Source organism: Trachypithecus francoisi, unplaced genomic scaffold (genome assembly GCF_009764315.1).
Source record: "Trachypithecus francoisi isolate TF-2019V2 unplaced genomic scaffold, Tfra_2.0 Lachesis_group7, whole genome shotgun sequence".
In the NCBI taxonomy this organism is placed as follows: Eukaryota; Metazoa; Chordata; class Mammalia; order Primates; family Cercopithecidae; genus Trachypithecus; species Trachypithecus francoisi.
The window spans coordinates 90,183,008-90,206,128 of record NW_022681472.1 but is presented as its reverse complement, the minus strand read 5'-3'; the positions used below and the strand labels follow the sequence as shown (position 1 = coordinate 90,206,128).

Genomic DNA, 23,121 nt, shown 5'->3' with positions numbered 1-23,121 from the left:
ATGCTCCTCAAAGACCTGGATCTTTGGCTCCATGTTGAACAGAGAAGAGCCTTGAGCACAGAACCCATGCTTAGTATTGCTAATTGCATATCAGTAAATAAGTTATTGTAAAATGGTCTCATTCTGTACTTTCTCCTTGCAATGAACCTGTGAGGTAAGCACATTTTTATCCCCATTTGATAAATGAGAAAACTGAGTCTCAGGAAGGGTAAGTGACTTGAACCCAGGACTCAGATATTAAGCAGCAACCCTGAGAGTCAATGCTAGGTGTGACTCCAGCTCTTTCCATTCAATGTGCTTGTTTATTTACGCATTCACTCTACAAACACTTGGATGCCACACGCAAAGCAACACCACAGTGGGCAGACATGCTGTTGTGGGACTGCTGTGCCCCGTTCAGCTGTCACTCATCTGATCCAAACATCCTTGGGCAGGTGCAGCCACATGAAACAAAACAAATGAATCTTACTAGTGCAGCAAGTACATTGATGCCCATATTGACTTGGTTTCGGGTCTTTGTATTTCTTTTCTTTGTTCTTGGTTCCTGTTTAGTGAAAAGCATGTCCCAGCACCTTCACAGGCAGCTTCTCTGGAGACGGGACCCCACTCTCTAAGGAGGTCCCACATGGGACAAGGGGAAAAGCAGCAAGCTGGAATTCATAACCAGGGTACTGTTCTCATGGTCCCACCTAGCATGTACGTCCTTAGGCCAGTCATTTGGTTTCTTCGTTTTTACATCCTAATTTTTAAAATGAAAAGTTGAATTAATAAGTCTATTTTATAAGACCAAATACACAAATCCTTTTGAAAAACCAAAATTCAGTTTTTTAATTTATTTTGTATTGTAGTCATGTGCATATAACATAAAATTAAACTATTTTAACCATTTCTAAGTATACAATTTGGTGGCATCAAGTACTTTTACAATGTTATGCAACTATCATCACCACATATTTCCATAGCATTTTCATCTTCTCAGACTGAAGTTCTGTCCCCTTTAAACACTCATTTCCCATTTCCCCACCCCCATCACCTGGTAACCACAATTCTATTTTCTGTCACTATGAATTTGACTATTGTATTCGGTTGTTCTTTCATTGCTATAAAGGCATACCTGAGACTCCGTAATTTATCAAGAAAAGAGGTTTCATTGGCTTACGGTTCTGCAGACTTTACAGGAAGCATGGTGCTGGCATTTGCTTGGCTTCTGGTGAAGCCTCGGGGAGATTTCAGTCATGGCAAAAGGCAAAGGGGGAACAGGCACATCATGTGGCAAAACCAAGACCGAGAGAGAGTGGGGAGGGGGAGCTGCCAAACACTTTTAAATAATCAGATATCACGAGAACTCACTATCACAAAGAGCACCAAGCCTTGAGGGATCAGTCCCCACAGCCCAAACACCTCCCACCAGGCTCTACCTCCAGCATTAGAGATTACAATTCAACATGAGATTTGGGTGGGGACAAATATCCAAACTAGATCAACTACTCTAGGAGCCTTATATAAGTGGAATCATATGCACCCAATGTGTATTCTTTTAAATGCTTTTTTTTTTTTTTTTTTGAGATGGAGTATTGTTCTGTGGCCCAGGCTGCAGGCTGGAGTACAGTGGCATGACCTGGGCTCACTACAACCTCTGTCTCTTGAGTTCATACAATTACCCTGCCTCAGCCTCCTGAGTAGCTGGGACTACATGTGTGTACCACCATGCCCAGCTAATTTTTGTATTTTTAGTAGCAACGGAGTTTCACCATGTTGACCAGGCTGGTCTCGAACTCCTAGCCTCAAGTGATCTGCCTGCCTTGACCTCCCAAAGTTCTGAGATTGCAGGTGTGAGCCACTGCACCTGGCCTCAATGTGTATTCATTTATGTCGGGCTTATTTCACTTAGCATAACCAGGAATCACTATTGAATACAAAGATCAACCCATCATGCCAACCCCACAGCTGGGAACAGAGCTGTAGAGATTGTAAGAGTTTCACATGCCTTACCTCCTGAATGCCTCCCCACAACTGTGACATGATCTCCACTTAACCAATAAGGAAAATGACATGAAGTTCAAGTGATTTGGTCAAAGCCACCCAAAGAGTGGCAGAGACAAATCTGTCCACAGATCTTCTAACCATCTTCAAGGATCTTTCTAAATTTACTCCTGAGACTTCAAACAGTAAGAAAACCTCCGCGTATTAGGCCGTTCTTGTGTTGCTGTAAAGAAATACATGAGACTGGATAATTCACAAAGAGGTTTAATTGGCTCACGGTTCCACCGGCTGTACAAGAAACACGAAGAGGGCATCAGCTCAGCTTCTAAGGAGGAGTCAGTCGTGTACAGTCATGGTGGAAGGTGAAGGGGAAGCTAGCACTTCACATTGCTGGAGCAGGAGGAGGAGAGACAGAGGTGGGGAGACGTGCTACACATTTTTAAACAACCAGATCTCATGATAGATAACTCACTCACTATCAAGAACAGCACCAAGGAGATGGTGCTAACTCTTTTTTGTAGGGGCAGTCCTGGGTATCCTAGGATATTTAGCAGCATCCCTGACCTCTACCCACTAGATGTCAGCATCGCCCCCAACGTTCTGGCACCAAAGATGTCTCCAGACACAGCTTAGTGTCTCCTGGGTGCACAATTGCCCCAAGTTGAAAACCACTGATTTAACCCATGCCAGCTACTGGGAAATAGAGATGAATGGAACAAAGCTTTTCCTCTGGGAGATCCCAGTCTAAGGCTCAGACATGAGGACCAATACTTACCTTAGGCAGGTATGAGAGTAGGAAAACAGTTGGCAAGTGGGAATCTGATGTTAGAGTGCTTTGACTGCAGTGAGAGGTGTGGGCTGGAGGGGGCAGTGGGTGGGGAATGCAGTTAGGAGGCAACCATGACGAGGTGGGGAACGAACAGGAACAGGGGTGACAAGCTGGGGGGTCTGGACAGACCCAGGAGATTAGCCCAGCAGGATTCCAACACAGGCATAGAGTGGAGGGTAAGATTGTGGCTGTAATTAATGCAACGTGGATAGGGTCTGAATAGGGCCAGATTCTCTCCTCTGTGAATCAGGGGCCCATGTAATCTCCCAGGTCCCTTGCTGCTCTGACACTGCAACTTGAACATTCCAGAGGCAGGAGCCCAGGGACTGACAGGCAGCTCCTCTTCCTCCCACTGTCTCACTCCTTCCTCTCCCTTCCCTTGTTCCACACGTCTCTACAAAGCAGAAAAAAGAAAGCCAACATTCCTCCTGGATCCCAGGAGGCTTAGGCCTAGGGCTTTCCTGTTCCCAGTCCTCCCGCTGGGAAGGCTCACAGAGCCTCCTCCAGCTCCAGGGTGTGGGGGCCGCTGAGCAGGACATGGGTGACTCACACTGAGCAGATAATGAGCTCTGGTGACAAGGGACCCAGCATCAAAGGGAGAAATGGCACCTCTCCCAGGGCTAGGGCTTGGGCCCATGGGGCTCCATGGGATGGAGGCTGAGTGAGTTTGACAGTTTCCCAGGTATCATCCTGTCCTTCCTCCCCGAGTCCTACCACCCCCACAAGGAACTGCCAGGAAGTCTTGCTCTTTTAAATGGTGCATTTTGCAGTTAAAACAGGAGGCCCCTTGAGGCTGGAAACTGGAGGCTCTATCCTTGACTTGAGCTATCTAGCTTTTCCTCTCAGCATAAGCTTTAGCCCTGTCTCAATGCTTAAAATATCAAAATGTGTGTTTTCTCTGCCCATCTGGCCAGTGATCCTCTCAGCTCAGTCAACCCACTCATTCCACAGACCTTAGCTGACCGTTAGAAGTCAGCCGTGAAAAACTGCACATGTTCCAGCCATTATCGCAAGGTGACTAGCATATTCTCTACACGTGGTGGCCTTCTAGCTGTGTCAAGTACCCTGTTGTTAAGACTGTAATGTTGTAGTCTACAGCATTGTTAAGATCACAATGAAAGGATGACAGACTGATAAGAAAGCAAGACCCCAAGACAAAGAGAATGTAGGCAAAGGATGGCACATTTTTTAATCTGCCACAAAATAACCCTGACTACATCAGGAAGGCATCAGTCATGCCGAGAAACAGTGGCACATGCACACTGGATGTGCGACAGTGTAATCCTGGAACCATGTGCAGGAAGGAAACCAACAGGAAATAGTGCAGAACCCATGGGCTGGCAAAAGCAGGGAGCAGTTATCACCCTCATATCCAAAGAAGCAAAGGTGTGAAGGGAGAAGTTACCAGAATCCACAGATAGTAGCTGCATGGAGAATGCCTCCCAACAGGAGCTAGGGTCTTTGGTAAGGAAGTGCTGCTGACAGAGAGGGTACCAAGAGAGACAATTCCCCAACCCCACTCCTCTCCTTCCCTGTGTTTCCTCCCTGAACTCCCTACTAGCCAAAGGCAACTTTAAGTCAAAGCACAGATGAATCTATTGAGGCAGTTCCTATAGCCAGCGTCCCCCAACTTCCCTTAAAGTGTATGGCCTGGGCCTCACTGTCAGTCCTTTACTTCAGACAGATGGGGAAGGAAAAAAAGGGATGGGCACTGGAGACAAAAGACAGTGAGTCCTCCCCTCCATACCCTGACCAGGTACTTAGAGATGAGGAAATACTTTTAGCATCTTCAGTAGAGACTTCCTGTTGGTCTCTTCAGCATCTCTTCAGTAGTTTCCCCCTACCCTTTCATGACAGCTCCTATGAAGCTGACCCCAGCTCCAGGTGTGGGAGATGCAGGTTTCACTAAGCCAATCAGAACATTCCATTCCCCTGAATGATAAGATGGGCATTTGATATAATCCAGTCCAATTTGACTATACAACTTTTCCTTGGAATTCCGGAAAATGACAGTCCAGGTTTTCTGCTGGATGTAAATAAGGAAGAATGGGAGAGCCCTAGGAGGTGGGGGCAGACACCTTGGGGCCACAAAAAAAAGTCAACATCAGGATGAGGTAAAGACCATCAGAGGCGGAGTAGAGTCAGAGATTGAGAGCAGGGACTTGGTGGCATCACTAGCTGTTGAACAAGCCTCTCAGACAGAAGCCCTGCCTTCCTGCTTTTCAGCTAAATGTCAATAAATTCCCAGTGTGAGCTGGATCTTCTTGTACTTGAAAGCAAAAATGCTTCAGCTGAGACATCCTCCAAGAGTTAAGCAAAATAACCAAATACATAATCGAAAGAGACAATGTATCTATCAGGCCCGTAAGGAAACATGGATTGAAGGGATTTTGGTCAGCAATGTTGGAGCATCTTACTTCTGCATGGAAAATGGGAAAGAAGGCTATCTTCAGCTGGTCCAGACGGAGATACCATCTACTGGGGATAAGACCAGTTTTGTCACCAGAGAGGCCTGAACTATATGAGCTTGGGCAAGTGGGCTTTAAAGCAATTCTAAGAATTAACAAGAACCAAGAACTCTTCATTCTCAGTTCCACTGCACCTGTGTACGGCTGATGGGGCCCATCTACGGAAGAATCTGCAAGGGCTTTTAGATGATGAGGGCACATCCCAGAATGTAAAAAGCCACAAGCTTACAGGCAGAGGACATTCATATTTCTCACTGAAAAGAAATGACCCTCTTTGTAAATGAGTGTTTGTGTATTTGGTTTGATATATACAGGTGTGTGTTTGTCTGTGTTTGGCTCATGTCATCCATCGTTGCAAGTTTCTTATATTATGCTCAGAAATTCCTGTTCAAGAACCCGTAGAAGCTCTTGGAGTCAAATCCATGACAGCAATGCCCCTCATGAGGCTTTCTGACAAGCGACCGACCACTCAGCCTCCTCCTGGCACTCTCACCCCACTGCCTTGCTGCCTTCTCCCCCGGACTGAGCAACATGAGGAACCAATCTAACTAGGGGCAGGGGAATGGGTGAAAAGATAAAGGCTTAGGGTTGAAAATACAGGATTATCAACCCATGTATTCTGAAACTTTGAGAAGAGAGGCTCCATAAATCAACCGGGTGCCCCTGGCTTGATGTCATGGAGGTGTTACCTCCAGACATCAACAATTACTGTCCTTAGGGCAGGCTGCAACAGCTCAATGCCTTGATAGCTAGTGGCGCTCTCAGCCCATCTCAGCACTGGAACTGCTGGGCCAGGCAGGAAGAAGTAAAAGGGGATATCAGGAGGGCCTGAACCTTGGGCAGAAGCAGAAAGAACTATAAGGATTCTGAGACTTTTCATTTATTTATTTAACAAACATTTATTTTTGTGCATCTTTTATGTGCAAGAATTGTACCAGGTAAATACTTAGTCATTGCTTCATTCAATAAACACTTATGGAACATACACTTGCCAGGTACTACGTGAGATAAGCACGAACAAGTCAGGATCTAGGCCATTCCGTTGTGCCCATGGTAGAGTGTTCCTAATTCTATGGGATTTGTCCTAAGTGGACACACGTGGTTTTAGATTTTATTTTTTTTTATTTTTTTTTTTTGTTTTTGTTTTTGTTTTTTTTTTTTTTTGTGATAATAAAATGTCATTCGGGAAGCTGTAACAATGAAAAATACACACTTAATAACACAATTCCAAAATACATGGAAAAAAAAAGCTGATAGAATTGAAGGGAAAAACAGACAATTCAACAGTAATAATCAGAGACTTTAATATCCTCTTCTCAATAATTGCTGTGCAGAAAATCAGCCAGGATATAGAAGACTAGAACAAAACTACCGACAAGCTAAACCTGGCATCTATAGAACCCCCTAGGCACCAACAGCAGAATACACATGGTGCATCCTCCAGGATAGGTCATGCAGAAAATCTCAATACACTTAAAAGGACTGAAATTATACAAAGTATGTTCTCGAATCAAAATGGAAGTAAATAAGAAATCAACAACAGAAGGAAATTTGGGGAATTGCCAAATATGTGGAAAATGAATAATGCACTTACAAATAACTCATGGGTCAAATGTCAAATAACAAATCACAAGGGAACATTGGGTATATTTGAGTTGTACAAGAACAAAAACACAACATAACAAATGTATGGGATGTAGTAAAGTAGTGCTTAGAGGGTAATCTATAGCTTAGAGCATCTGTATTAGAAAAGGAAACATATCTCAAGCTATCAACCTAACTTCACCTTAAGAAACTAGAAAAAGAGCAAACTAACACAAACAAGAATGCAGTATGAAGAAAATAATAAAGATAAAAGTGGAGATCAGTGAACTAGAAAGAGAAAAATAAGTACAATGAATGAAATCAAAATTGGTTCTTTGAAATGATTGAATAATAATTGACAACCTTAAGCAAAACCAACCTAGTCAAAAAGAACACATGGATTACCAGTCAGGAATGAAAGAGGAGACATCATCACTTACTTTCCAAAAATTAAAAGGGTAGGTCGGGCTCAGTGGGAGCCACCTAATCCCAGCGCTTTGGGAGGCCAACGCCGGAGGATCACTTGAACCCAGGAGTTCGAGACCAGCCTGGGCAACATGGCGAAACCCTGTTTCTGCAACCAAATGCAAAAATTAACTGGATGTGGTGACACATGCTTGTGGTCCTAGCTACTTGGGCAGCTGAGGTAGGAGGAGCCCTTGAGCCCAGGAGGCAGAGGTTGCAATGAGCAGAGAACTGACCACTGCACTCCAGCCTGGGTGACAGAGTGAGACTTTGTCTCAAAAACTAAATAATAACTTTTTAAAAAATTAAAAGGATTGGCTGAGCACAGTGGCTCATGCCTGTGATCCCAGCACTTTGGGAGGCCAAGGCGGGTGAATCACCTGAAGTCGGGAGTTCAAGACCAGCCTGGCCAACATAGTGAAACCCTGTGTCTACTAGAAATACAAAAATTAGCTGGATGTGGTAGTGGGAGCCTATAATCCTTGCTACTCGGAGGCTGAGCAGGATAATCACTTGAACTCAGGAGGCAGAGGTTGCAGTGAGCAGAGATCACGCCACTGCACTCCAGCCTGGGCAGCAGAGTAAAACTCTGTCTCAAAATAAAATAAAATAAAATAAAAGGATTATGAGGGACTACTATGAAAAACTGTGTGCAAACAAATTAGAAAACAAAAAGGAAAAACTGCTGGGGGCAGTGGCTCATGCCTGTAATCCCAGCATTTTGGGTGGCTGAGGCAGGAGGATCACTTGAGCCCAGCAGTTAGACACCAGCCTGGGCAACATGGCAAAAACCTGTCTCTACAAAAGTACAAAATTAGCCAGGCATGGTGGTGTATGTCTGTAGCCCCAGCTACTTGGGAGGCTGAGGTGGAGGATTGCTTGAGCCTGGGAGGCTGAGGTTGCAGTGAGCCAAGATTGTGGCACTGCACTCTGGCCTGGGTGATGGAGTGAGACTCTGTCTCAAAAATTAAAGAAGGAAAAATTCCTAGAAAAATTCAAACTACTGGAATTGACTAAAATAAAAATAGAAAATCCGAATTGACCTTAGCCAGTAATGAGATTGAATTAGTAATTTATTATTTATTATTTATTTATTTTTTTTTTATTATACTTTAAGTTCTAGGGTACATGTGCATGATTTATATCATGTATAACTCCCCAATGCAATCCCTCCTCCTCCCCCCTCCCCATGATAGGCCCCAGTGTGTGATGTTCCCCTTCCCGAGTCCAAGTGATCTCATTGTTCAGTTCCCACCTATGAGTGAGAACATGCGGTGTTTGGTTTCTCTTCTTGTGATAGTTTGCTAAGAATGATGGTTTCCAGCTGCATCCATGTCCCTACAAAGGATGCAAACTCATCCTTTTTATGGCTGCATAGTATTCCATGGTGTATATGTGCCACATTTTCTTAATCCAGTCTGTCACAGATGGACATTTGGTTGATTCCAAGTCTTTGCTATTGTGAATAGTGCCGCAATAAACATACGTGTGCATGTGTCTTTGTAGTAGAGTAATTTATAATCCTTTGGGTATATACCCAGTAGTGGGATGGCTGGGTCATATGGTACATCTAGTTCTAGATCCTTGAGGAATCGCCATACTGTTTTCCATAATGGTTGAACTAGTTTACAATCCCACCAACAGTGTAAAAGTGTTCCTATTTCTCCACATCCTCTCCAACACCTGTTGTTTCCTGACTTCTTAATGATTGCCATTCTGACTGGTGTGAGATGGTATCTCATTGTAGTTTTGATTTGCATTTCTCTGATGGCGAGTGATGATGAGCATTTTTTCATGTGTCTGTTGGCTGTATGGATGTCTTCTTTTGAGAAATGTCTGTTCATATCCTTTCCCCACTTTTTGATGGGGTTGTTTGTTTTTTTCTTGTATATTTGTTTGAGTTCTTTGTAGATTCTGGATATTAGCCCTTTGTCAGATGAGTAGGTTGCAAAAATTTTTTCCCATTCTGTAGGTTGCCTGTTCACTCTGATGGTAGTTTCTTTAGCTGTGCAAAAGCTCTTTAGTTTAATTAGATCCCATTTGTCAATTTTGGCTTTTGCTGCCGTTGCTTTTGGTGTTTTAGACATGAAGTCCTTGCCCATGCCTATGTCCTGAATGGTACTACCTAGATTTTCTTCTAGGGTTTTTATGGTATTAGGTCTAACATTTAAGTCTCTAATCCATCTTGAATTAATTTTCGTATAAGGGGTAAGGAAAGGATCCAGTTTCAGCTTTCTACTTATGGCTAGCCAATTTTCCCAGCACCATTTATTAAATAGGGAATCCTTTCCCCATTTCTTGTTTCTCTCAGGTTTGTCAAAGATCAGATGGCTGTAGATGTGTGGTATTATTTCTGAGGACTCTGTTCTGTTCCATTGGTCTATATCTCTGTTGTGGTACCAGTACCATGCTGTTTTGGTTACTGTAGCCTTGTAGTATAGTTTGAAGTCAGGTAGCGTGACGCCTCCAGCTTTGTCCTTTTGACTTAGGATTGTCTTGGCAATGCGGGCTCTTTTTTGGTTCCATATGAACTTTAAAGCAGTTTTTTCCAATTCTGTGAAGAAAGTCATTGGTAGCTTGATGGGGATGGCATTGAATCTATAAATCACCTTGGGCAGTATGGCCATTTTCACGATATTGATTCTTCCTATCCATGAGCATGGTATGTTCTTCCATTTGTTTGTGTCCTCTTTGATTTCACTGAGCAGTGGTTTGTAGTTCTCCTTGAAGAGGTCCTTTACATCCCTTGTAAGCTGGATTCCTAGGTATTTTATTCTCTTTGAAGCAATTGTGAATGGAAGTTCATTCCTGATTTGGCTCTCTGCTTGTCTGTTACTGGTGTATAAGAATGCTTGTGATTTTTGCACATTAATTTTGTATCCTGAGACTTTGCTGAAGTTGCTTATCAGCTTAAGGAGATTTTGGGCTGAGACGATGGGGTTTTCTAAATATACAATCATGTCATCTGCAAACAGGGACAATTTGACTTCTTCTTTTCCTAACTGGATACCCTTGATTTCTTTCTCTTGCCTGATTGCCCTAGCCAGAACTTCCAACACTATGTTGAATAGGAGTGGTGAGAGAGGGCATCCCTGTCTTGTGCCAGTTTTCAAAGGGAATTTTTCCAGTTTTTGCCCATTCAGTATGATATTAGCTGTGGGTTTGTCATAAATAGCTCTTATTATTTTGAGGTACGTTCCATTAATACCAAATTTATTGAGCGTTTTTAGCATAAAGGGCTGTTGAATTTTGTCAAAAGCCTTTTCTGCATCTATTGAGATAATATGTGGTTCTTGTCTTTGGTTCTGTTTATATGCTGGATTACGTTTATTGATTTGCGAATGTTGAACCAGCCTTGCATCCCAGGGATGAAGCCCACTTGATCATGGTGGATAAGCTTTTTGATGTGCTGCTGAATCCGGTTTGCCAGTATTTTATTGAGGATTTTTGCATTGATGTTCATCAGGGATATTGGTCTAAAATTCTCTTTTTTTGTTGTGTCTCTGCCAGGCTTTGGTATCAGGATGATGTTGGCCTCATAAAAAGAGTTAGGGAGGATTCCCTCTTTTTCTATTGATTGAAATAGTTTCAGAAGGAATGGTACCAGCTCCTCCTTGTACCTCTGGTAGAATTCAGCTGTGAATCCATCTGGTCCTGGACTTTTTTTGGTGGGTAGGCTATTAATTGTTGCCTCAATTTCAGAGCCTGCTATTGGTCTATTCAGGGATTCAACTTCTTCCTGGTTAGTCTTGGGAGAGTGTAAGTGTCCAGGAAATTATCCATTTCTTCTAGATTTTCTAGTTGATTTGCGTAGAGGCATTTATAGTATTCTCTGATGGTTGTTTGTATTTCTGTGGGGTCGGTGGTGATATCCCCTTTATCATTTTTTATTGCGTCTATTTGATTCTTCTCTCTTTTCTTCTTTATTAGTCTAGCTAGCGGTCTGTCAATTTTGTTGATCTTTTCAAAAAACCAACTCCTGGATTCATTGATTTTTGGAGGGTTTTTTGTGTCTCTATCTCCTTCAGTTCTGCTCTGATCTTAGTTATTTCTTGCCTTCTGCTAGCTTTTGAATGTGTTGCTCTTGCCTCTCTAGTTCTTTTAATTGTGATGTTAGAGTGTCAATTTTAGATCTCTCCTGCTTCTCTTGTGGGCATTTAGTGCTATAAATTTCCCTCTACACACTGCTTTAAATGTGTCCCAGAGATTCTGGTATGTTGTATCTTTGTTCTCATTGGTTTCAAAGAACATCTTTATTTCTGCTTTCATTTCGTTATGTACCCAGTAGTCATTCAGGAGCAGGTTGTTCAGTTTCCATGTAGTTGAGCGGTTTTGATTGAGTTTCTTAGTCCTGAGTTCTAGTTTGATTGCACTGTGGTCTGAGAGACAGTTTGTTATAATTTCAGTTCTTGTACATTTGCTGAGGAGTGCTTTACTTCCAATTATGTGGTCAATTTTGGAATAAGTGCGATGTGGTGCTGAGAAGAATGTATATTCTGTTGATTTGGGGTGGAGAGTTCTATAGATGTCTATTAGGTCCGCTTGGTGCAGAGATGAGTTCAATTCCTGGATATCCTTGTTAACTTTCTGTCTCGTTGATCTGTCTAATGTTGACAGTGGAGTGTTGAAGTCTCCCATTATTATTGTATGGGAGTCTAAGTCTCTTTGTAGGTCTCTAAGGACTTGCTTTATGAATCTGGGTGCTCCTGTATTGGGTGCATATATATTTAGGAGAGTTAGCTCTTCCTGTTGAATTGATCCCTTTACCATTATGTAATGGCCTTCTTTGTCTCTTTTGATCTTTGATGGTTTAAAGTCTGTTTTATCAGAGACTAGGATTGCAACCCCTGCTTTTTTTGTTCTCCATTTGCTTGGTAGATCTTCCTCCATCCCTTTATTTTGAGCCTATGTATGTCTCTGCATGTGAGATGGGTCTCCTGAATACAGCAGACTGATGGGTCTTGACTCTTGATCCAGTTTGCCAGTCTGTGTCTTTTAATTGGAGCATTTAGTCCATTGACATTTAAGGTTAATATTGTTATGTGTGAACTTGATCCTGTCATTATGATATTAACTGGTTATTTTGCTCGTTAGTTGATGCAGTTTCTTCCTAGCCTCGATGGTCTTTACATTTTGGCATGTTTTTGCAATGGCTGGTACCGGTTGTTCCTTTCCATGTTTAGGGCTTCCTTCAGGGTCTCTTGTAAGGCAGGCCTGGTGGTGACAAAATCTCTAAGCATTTGCTTATCTGTAAAGGATTTTATTTCTCCTTCACTGATGAAGCTTAGTTTGGCTGGATATGAAATTCTCGGTTGAAAATTCTTTTCTTTAAGAACGTTGAATATTGGCCCCCACTCTCTTCTGGCTTGTAGAGTTTCTGCCGAGAGGTCTGCTGTTATTCTGATGGGCTTCCCTTTGTGGGTAACCCGACCTTTCTCTCTGGCTGCCCTTAAGATTTTTCCTTCATTTCAACTTTGGTGAATCTGGCAATTATGTGTCTTGGAGTTGCTCTTCTGGAGGAGTATCTTTGTGGCGTTCTCTGTATTTCCTGAATTTGAATGTTGGCCTGCCCTACTAGGTTGGGGAAGTTCTCCTGGATGATATCCTGAAGAGTGTTTTCCAACTTGGTTCCATTTTCCCCCTCACTTTCAGGCACCCCAATCAGACGTAGATTTGGTCTTTTTACATAATCCCATACTTCTTGCAGGCTTTGTTCATTCTTTTCTTCTTTTTTCTTTTGGTTTCTCTTCTCGCTTCATTTCATTCATTTGATCCTCAATCGCTGATACTCTTTCCTCCAGTTGATCGAGTCGGTTACCGAAGCTTGTGCATTTGTCACGTATTTCTCGTGTCATGGTTTTCATCTCTGTCATTTCGTTTATGATCTTCTCTGCATTAATTAGTCTAGCTGTCAATTCTTCCACTTTTTTTTCAAGATTTTTAGTTTCTTTGCGCTGGGTACGTAATTCCTCCTTTAGCTCTGAGAGGTTTGATGGACTGAAGCCTTCTTCTCTCATCTCGTCAAAGTCATTCTCTGACCAGCTTTGATCCGTTGCTGGCGATGGGCTGCGCTCCTTTGCAGGGGGAGATGCGCTCTTATTTTTTGAATTTCCAGCTTTTCTGCCCTGCTTCTTCCCCATCTTTGTGGTTTTATCTGTCTCTGGACTTTGATGATGGTGACGTACTGATGGGGTTTTGGTATAGGTGTCCTTCCTGTTTGATAGTTTTCGTCTGACAGTCAGAAGGACTGTCTGTTGGTCTGTTAGAGATTGCTTGAGGTCCACTCCAGACCCTGTTTGCCTGGGTATCAGCAGCAGAGGTTGCAGAAGATAGAATATTGCTGAACAGCGAGTGTACCTGTCTGATTCTTTCTTTGGAAGTTTCCTCTCAGGGGTGACGCCACCCTGTGAGGTGTGGGGTATCAGACTGCCCCTAGTAGGGGATGTCTCCCAGCTAGGCTACTCAGGGGTCAGGGACCCACCTGAGCAGGCAGTCTGTCCGTTCTCAGATCTCAACCTCCGCGTTAGGAGATCCACGGCTCTCCCCAAAGCTGTCAGACAGAGTCGTTCGGGTCTGCAGCGGCCCCGCTCTTTCCCCTAATGGACTGCAGCTGTGCGCTGTCCGCAGAGGTAGAGTCTACAGAGACAGGCAGGCTTCCTTGAGCTGCTGTGAGCTCCACCCAGTTCGAGCTTCCCAGCGGCTTTGTTTACCTACTTAAGCCTCAGCAATGGCGGGCGCCCCTCCCCCAGCCTCGCTGCTGCCTTGCGGATAGATCGCCGCAGACGGCTGTGTTAGCAGTGAGGGAGGCTCCGTGGGCGTGGGACCCTCCCGGCCAGGTGTGGGATATATTCTCCTGGTGTGCCTGTTTCCTTAAAGCGCAGTATTGGGGTGGGAGTTACCCGATTTTCCAGGTGTTGTGTGTCTCAGTTCCCCTGGCTAGGAAAAGGGATTTCCTTCCCCTTGAGCTTCCAGGTGAGGCGATGCCTCGCCCTGCTTCAGCTCACGCTGGTCAGGCTGCAGCAGCTGACCCGCACCGATTGTCCGGCACTCCTAGAGAGATGACCCCAGTACCTCAGTTGAAAATGCAGAAATCACCGGTCTTCTGTGTCGCTCGCGCTGGGAGTTGGAGACTGGAGCTGTTCCTATTCGGCCATCTTGCTCCGCCCCCGGTTTTAGATTTTAAATGCTACATGAAGAATCATTCTTTATGCACAGATAGGGCATTAAATATCTGAATTATAAAGTATGAAAGTCATTCATTTTTTCATGTTTTTCCAAACACCTTGATTACTTTGAGAATAAAGGCTCAGTCTCATGTCATGTAGCAGTAACATCTTATTAAAACTTGCCAATTTTCCTTTCTCAGAGAGAGACAGACTGAGAGAGAGAGAGAGAGAGAGGAGAGAGAGAGAGAGAGAGAGGAGAGAGAGAGAGAGAAAATTTGCCTTAGGTCCAGAGCTTTTAAAAACAAAATCTAAAAAAATGTAGTTTTTTTTCCATACACACTTATGTTTCATGAGAATTGGTTACATGACACTTGACTTTTTGTCATTTTTTTATTGACATGTAATATTTGTTAGGTGAAATAAGCCAGGCACAGAAAGACAAATATTTCATGTTCCCACTTCTATGTGGGAGCATACAAAGTAGATTTCAGGGAGGTAGAGAGTAGAATGCTAGTAGAAGGCTGGGAAGGGCGTGAGGGTGAGCGGGAAATGAAGAGAGATTGGCTAGTGGGCACAAAGGTAAAGTTAGGTAGAAGAAATCAGCTGTAATGTTCAATAGAGGGTGAATATAGTTAACGACAGTGTATTGTATATTTCAAAAGAGCTAAAAGAGAAGACTTGAAATGTTCCCAAGAAACGTAAATAATAAATGCTCAGGGTAATGGATACCCTAAACACCCTAATGTGATCATTACACATTCTATACATGTAACAAAATATCACATGTACTCCAAGGAGAACCTAATACTATTGTTTTGTTATTCCCAGTTTTTACTTTTATGGTGACTTCTTTAAATAATAATACTGTGTTTTAAAGAAAAATTACAAATAATAATAAGTCAGCTGGCACATAAGTACGGTAAAATTGTAAGGGTAGGGCACAAATGATTGAATTTCAGGAAAATAACAACACTGTATTATGCTATTCTTTACCAAATTTTTAGTAAATTCTTCACCCTATGGGAGAATTATACAGACCTACCTTGATTAACTCAGGAGTGGTCTTGTGACTTATTGGCCAATGAAATGTGGGTAGAAGTAGCATATGTCATTTTCAGGAAGAAACTTTAAGAGCCATTATGTAGTTTACTGTGGCCCCTTTCTTTCTTCCATGAGACAAGCCATGTTGTGAGAGAACCTGCCCCATCAGTCTGGATTCTGGATTGAAGATGACATTGAATAGAGACAACCAAGCCGTCACGAACACGAAGCATGAGTGTGAAATAAACTTTGGTTGTTGTAAGCCACTGAGGCATAGTCCATTCTGACTGATACAAAGAGCCACAGCAGGATCCGATAAAAAGATGCAACATCCCAGAACAGTCCAGCCCCACTCCTGGAAAACAAAACTTTAATCACCTTTAGTTACCTGTTCCTAACTGTCCTTCCCACCAAACTACTCACCCAGTAACTCTGGCTCATACCCCTGCTCTCTTTAAAACAGCCAATCCGAATTAGCTTAGACTGTGCGGTCCAACCCTAGCCAATAGGGGAACAACACAGCAGTAGGGGCTACCTGTGTCAGGAATAAAAACCTCTTCCTCTCCCTTGATCAGGTGTGCTCTCGCCATTACTCCATTCACCAGTCACACCCTTCTATAGAAGTAAAAATCAACTTGTTGAGAAAATTAAATTTATGCTTGAGTGCTATTTCTTTGTGGCACCGAAAATTTATTTATACCAGAAGCAAAGTGCCATGCACTTTGTACATTTTCTCTCACCGGATCTTCTGAGGACTGATCTATCTCCCATTTTATAGATGAAAATACTAAGGCTTATTCCACAAAGTCAGCCAGCCAGTAACTGATGGAGCCAGGACTCAAATCCAACGCTCTTGAGCTAAATCTAGTAACTTCCTGTTGTTGTTTCTGTGTAAGATACTGGAAACACAAGGCTGGAAAAATGCCACCAGCTACATGCATTTTCATCATACCTGCCTTGATATTTATTAGAAATGTGGAATATAAAGGCTTTGGCTAATGAAATTAGATTCACCCCCACATTCATCATCTTTTCTGCATCTGCAACATCCAAATTGAATCTGGGCTGGAGATGGCAGAATTCATCAGAACTGAGATAATTCAATGAATGCTGCAGTGGTGTTTCTCAACAACCCATGCAGGCTGAGTGTCACAGTGATTGGAGAATATACAATCATCTTTCTAAAGCCTGGAATTAGAATCTTTTTAACCATGACTAGATGGCCTAACACTTGGCTAAACCCAGTAACATAATACTCAAACAGTTGTTAATCATAAGCAATGCTCCTGAAACCTCTCCTTCCTTTTCTTCTCTTTTTCCCTCCCTTTCTTGCTTCCTGTTTCACAGCCTCCATTCTTAACCTGGGAGTAAGTGTAGTGGTCAATCCATTCTCTGTTGAGTGGCTGAAATAAGCAAAGAGGAAGGATGAAGAAAAGGTGGATGGAGAGGAAGAAATGATGAAGAAAATGTGGAGAAGGAAATGGAGGTAAATTGACCACCTGCTTTATGTTATGCACCATTACAGACATGAGTTTAAGAACATTCTGCCGTATCACTTTCAGGGCACTCTGGAGAGGTGGCCTCAACACCATCACCAACTAGTGAAGTTCCTTCTGCAACTGCTAGGGTAAGGAAAAGATAAATGCACTTTAAGGGAGTTAACAGATTCAATCTCTTGGTTACTTAGCTCAAAATGGCCAAGGAAAAAAGTTGTGTTCGTGGCACAAACTGTCAAACAGAATCTCTTTGAAGGCAAAGTAGGCTTTCCCAGTCCTACTCCTGCACATGCTGTTTTAAAAGTGTAGTTCTCCTACCCATGCTTAAATGCCCTTAATATTCTTCAGGTTTAGTTTATTCATTTACTCAATATTTTTTCAAAAAGTAGTTATTGAGTGCCTGCTATGTGCCAGGCACTATTGCAGGTGTTAGGAATACAGCAATGTACAAAAAAAGAAGACAAAAAAATCTTGTCCTGCTGGACCTTGCCTTTCGGGTAAATGGAGACAAACATTAAGCAAAATATCAAGTAAAATATATAATATTTTGGAAAGTGTTAAAAGTATGGATGAAAGTAAAGTAATTCAGATAAGTCAGGAGTGTTGGAGGGAAGTGGGATGTAATTTTAAATAGAACACTCAGGAAAGGACTCACTGGAAATACATTTGAACAATGACTTAAAGAAAGTGAAGGAGCCAGTTATACAGACGTCTGAAGGTGCAGCACTTCCGGTAGAGGGAACAGGATGTGCAAAAGGCCCTGATGCATGAGGATGCCAGTGTGTTCAAGAACAACATGGAGATCAGCGGAACAAAGAGCAGTCAGCGGGAGAGGGGCAGCGAGGGGAGATTGCATCAAAAGGAAAACAAGAGGATAGATTGTGTTGGCCTCATAGGACTCTCTCAGCTTCTACTTCAAAGACTGTCAGCAGTGGATGAGTTTTGTACACAAGAATGGCATAATATGACCTGCATTTTAACCAAATATTTCTTACTGTTGTGTTAAAGATAAGACAGGTGGAAGCAAGGGCATCGGTCAGGGGCTATTCTATTAATCCCAGCAAGTTGCTCAAGAGATTAGGAAACTGGCTATGCTACTCCCACAAAGTTCTAGAAATTTGTTCCTTCTTTCTACTCTCCACTGTCTCTATCATAGTGCAAGTTCCTATTGGCACTAGCATTTCGAGTACATTGGCTTCTTAACTGGTCTCTCTGTCTCTAGTCTTGTCCCCTAAGATAGTCAGGATAGGAGAGGCTATGTTGCAGTCACAGATAAATCCCGGAATCTCAGGGACTTGGTACAAGAAAGGAGTATTCTTATTTATGCCACCATGTGATGTGAGTCTGGCTAGCTTCTTCCACCTATTGTCTGTACTCTTTGAAGCATGTGGCCTCCAAGCTCTTCACAGAAGAGGAAGAAAGAAATGAAAGATCTTAGTAAGAAAAGACTTAGAAATAGCTTACAATTCTCTGCCCACCCTCTGTTTCGCCAGAACTCCATAATATGGTTCCAACCTGCTTTCCCAGAAAGCTGGGAATGTAGAGCAGTTCCTAAGTGTTGGATATGCATTAGCATTCTCCACCACACATCCTTCTAGTCCTTGTGCTATTTCTAAAGCAGAAATACCTCCATGTCCCTGTCATGCTCCTAACTTGGTGATGTATCTCTACCCCACCACAGTTTAACATCATATTATCAGCGGGTCTTTCCTTAGCTTTTCCCCCTCTTCCTGATGCTTTCCACTTTATAAATAGATACTCTTGCCTAACCCTTCCTTACTATCCTTTCTCCTGTTTTTAAGACAGAGTCTCACTCTGTTACCCAGGCTGGAGTACAAGTGGCCCTAGGCTGGAGTACAGTGGCATGATCTCAGCTCACTGCAACCTCCGCTTCCCAGGTTCAAGCGATTCTCCTGCCTCAGCCTCCCGAGTAGCTGGCATTACAGGCACCCACCACCATGCCCAGCTAATTTTTGTATTTTTAGTAGACACAGGGTTTCACCATGTTGGCCAGGCTGGTCTCAAACTCCTGACCTCAGGCAATCTGCCTGCCTCAGCCTCCCAAAGTGCTGGGATTATAGGCATGAGCCACCACACCCAGCCATCTCCTTTAACTAATAAAACCATGACCACAACAAGATGTAGTTCTTAAGTTTCAATGTATTCTGAGGAACACTATTGTTGTTTTTTAAATTAGTTCTAGGATATTGCCCAGGAATCTGGATTTTTAAAACAAATAGATAGTAGTTCATTGGTCACATGTTTAAAGAACTGATAAAAGACAACCAATAGTGCCTTCAGAGTCCAGAATGAAAGCTCAGAAAACTAAGATGGTGGGTGGGTACCAAAGTCAGGGTTCAAATTCAGAGTTGCTTTTCTCAAAAACCAGTGCTTATTTAAATAAATTCATGAATGATGTTATAACCCAGCATGGGAATGGGGATTTAAGGACAATAATGGCTTTTATGATTGCCTTCGAGTTCTTCCATTCTCCTTTTCATGGCCTTCCAGCCTGTGGAGGATTCTGTCAGGTCCAAAATCCCAGACCTCACTGATATCCCAGTGACAGAATGAGAGCAGCTACATATAGCAAAGAGTGAAAAGAGTGAGGTTGAACAACTGTCCACTCCTAGTTTCACTTAGAGAAAGATTCTTACAAAGATTCAGGTGCAATACTTCTGTCAAGTGTCCCTTTTAATCATCCATTTATGCATCTGTCTTCCCTGGTAGACACTCCTTCATGGCAAGAGTTAGGTCTTATGCATCTCTGCATTTAAGGGATAACTGTATTTGGAATAAGTGTGCACCTGCCTTATAAAGGGCCTACGGCAGAAAGAATGGAAAGGAACTGCTGTTCCAAGGATTGCTAAGACTTGTCCAAGGTTCTAACCCTGAGAGCTGGCCCTATAGCCCATGGCTTCATTCAATACTATGAATGTCTACACTGTGCAAAGCACCATGCTAGGCTAGAAGATGTAATGAGAAATGAACTACTTTCCTTCTCTCAAAGAGCTCATGGTTGGGCCCAGCAGTGGTGTGAATGGTCAGTAGGATGCCAACAACTCCATATTCCTTCCCTCCATGCCTTCATACCCGGGCCTTTAGGTACATACCTGGATCACAAAGGCTATGTCCATAGAAACTCAAATATAACCACTGTAAGTACTAGCCTTTGCAGGGAACCTAGGGTTCTCCGCTCCAGTGTTACTTTCCATAGCCTACTGCCATAACCTTAGTTTCTCCAAGTGTTAAAAAATTATGTTGAGCCAAAGAAAAATCTGAGGCTTCTTTGAGCTCCAAAATTCTATTCAGACCTCTAGAATTGGATGTCATGCAGAGGCCACCTTGTTAATTCAAACGTAGAGAAGAAATTTTCCTAAGTATAGAATCATTTACCACTTTCAGGAAGAACTGAACAGAACTCAAGCTGTTCAAGCTTCTTTCTCCTTGGCCAAGCACGATTTCATTGCAAAACTCTTGGGTGGGATTTTTTTAAGTTTCCAAAGAGGCTCTAAAGACTTTTTGGACATTCATCTGTACTTGTATACCATATGGTTTGAATTTAGTAGGAAGAAGTCAAGAACAGACAGAACAAGCCTCTTGTGCCAAGCACCCAGTAATTTAGAAAGTTTCAAGAAAATGGATAGTTCAAAAATGTTATACAAAAAAAAAATTGGGGGCAGAATGGACATATATAATTAAACAGAGGAGAATGAATGTTCTAGAAGTCTGAGGTATCAGATTTTCTGCAAAATAAGTGACCCCAAAGCTTAAAGGCTCAAGTCAACAACTACTTACTTAGCTGACTCTTCTGTAGGTCAATGGTTTGTGTCAGGGTCCTGGTTTTTCTGATCTTGGCTGGACTATCATGTCCAGGGGTTTGGCTGCAATAGTTCATCCTAGCTTCATGGAGCCCATTGTGAGCACAGGATTGTTCACATGTACGTAGTAAGAGTGCTAAGAGAGTAGATGTTTCTCAAGTCTAAGGGTTGTTGCTGTCCCATTGGCCAAGCAAATCCCATGGCCACTCCAGATTCTAAGGGTAGAGAAAATTCCCAGTTCTTGATGGGAGGAGCTTAAAAAGTTATGGAAATTTGAAGATATAGAGAGTGGAAGAGTTTGTGCTCAGTTTTATAATCTACCACAGTTAGACACATGGGAATTGGATTAAATTTGCTGAGATTTTACCTAGAAAAGTGAAGACTCGAGGCGAGGGGATGTTGGAAGAAATAGGTTAGCAAAATGTAAGCATTGTTTTCAAATTTCTAAAGAGATATCGTGGGTAAGAAGAATGGCATATGTTCTGAATGCATTTAGACAGAAGTATTATGGTTTAATGGGTACAAGCTACATGAGGCCAAAGGGAGAGCGCTTGAACCATCAGAGCTGCCTGTAATACATAAGGAGAAGGGTGCAGACATTTATTGAGCACCTACCATGAATCAGATAATATGACATTTTCTCATTTAATGCACTCAATAATACATTATCTCCCATATTTTAGAAATGAGTCTCAAAGGGGTGAGGTGACTTTGATCAAGCTCACAGAACTAAGAAGTGACAGCTCTGGGATTTGAACCCAAATCTCTTCAATACCAAAATCCATGCTCTTTTAACAATATAATACTGCTTTAAAGCTCCTGAAAGGAACAGAGGCACCCAGGTTCAATGTGGAAATAGATGTTTGTAGTGAGGGTATATGGGGCAGTGCAGCCGTGTGGGGAAATGTCTCAGCAGCTCCTCACGTCACTGCACCCATCTCCTGCCTCTATTTCCAGCCCCCTGTCTGACTCCCTTTGCCCTTCCACCCCCAGAAATCAGGGACGTGAATCTCCACTAAGAGTTACTGCTTTACAGCTTGTTAATTGCATTCAAGTTCAGCTACAAGGCTGGGCCTTTCTCTGAACGGTTTGTAATTTAAAGAATCCACATCATGAATTTCCAAGATGTGATAATGAGTGCTACCATTTTCTTAGTACTTTGTATACCATCCCTTATCCTCACCAAAACCCACTAGATCACTACAATTATCATTTTACAGACTTTTTTTTTTTTTTTTGAGACAGAGTCTCATTCTGTCACCTAGGTTGGAGTGCAATAGCATGATCTTGGCTCACTGCAACCTCCATCTTCCGGGTTCAAGCAATTCTCTTGCCTCAGCCACCTGAGTAGCTGGGATTACAGGCACCCACCACCATGCATGGCTAATTTGTTTTTTGAATTTTTAGTAAAGACAGGGTTTTGCCATGTTGGCCAGGCTGGTCTTGAACTCCTGACCTCAGGTGATCTGCCCACCTCGGCCTCCCAAAGTGCTGGTATTACAAGCATGAGCCGCCACACCTGGCCCATTTTACAGATTTTAAAAATTAAAAAACAAAAACAAAAAAAACAACAACAACAAAAAAAACTAAAACTCAGGATTCAAGTTTATCTTGAAAAAAAAAAGAAAGATCAATACTTTTCCCACAATACTATACCCCTTCTTAAAGAAGTAGATGTTGGGAGCCTCCCAGGCTGTATGAAAGTGAATAGTAGAGATAGTTTTTTATTGAGCAGATGTTCCTTGAATTATACCACATGATACCATAGCTGATGCATCAGAAATTCTGGTACATAAATGAATTAGATCTGATCATTCTTGTCATTAACTTTAATGACAGCAAATTATTAAAACTTTCTTTATCATAGAAAATTTCAAACACATATAAAAGTAAAGCAAATAGCATGATTAACCCCCTTTTACCCATCATCTGGCTTCAGTCATGTTTAACATATGGTCAATTTGGTTTCTTGGCAGATTTTTAAGAGATAATTCCCAAACCTATGATTGATAATGTGCTGCTTCTGCTTCTCCAAATTTTTAATAGTCAAGGAGTGTTGGAGCAGGAAGGCCCTTCCCAGCATCATCTTAGATGAATTTTTCGTTTTCAAAGAAGAAGGCTGGGGCCCAGAGACAGAACTGGCTTTTCTCAAGGTCACACATGAAGGTAATGGAAAAGGAAGGCTTAGCACCTGGGCTTCTGACTCCCTGAACCAGCCACTTCTGAGGAATCGGGGTGCCTGCTCTGATTCCAGGGTACCCACACCCT

The 23,121-nt window shown here is 42.5% G+C and overlaps 1 long non-coding RNA gene across 1 annotated transcript in view; it reads right to left on the bottom strand.

Annotated features, from left to right (window-relative positions):
* Positions 1-335: 335 nt before the first annotated feature.
* LOC117079032 overlaps positions 336-23,121 on the bottom strand; it is a 78,858-nt gene continuing 56,072 nt past the window's right edge. Inside the window, exon 3 of the long non-coding RNA XR_004435253.1 lies at positions 336-739. This is a non-coding gene — a long non-coding RNA (uncharacterized LOC117079032). The remainder of the gene's footprint in view (positions 740-23,121) is intronic.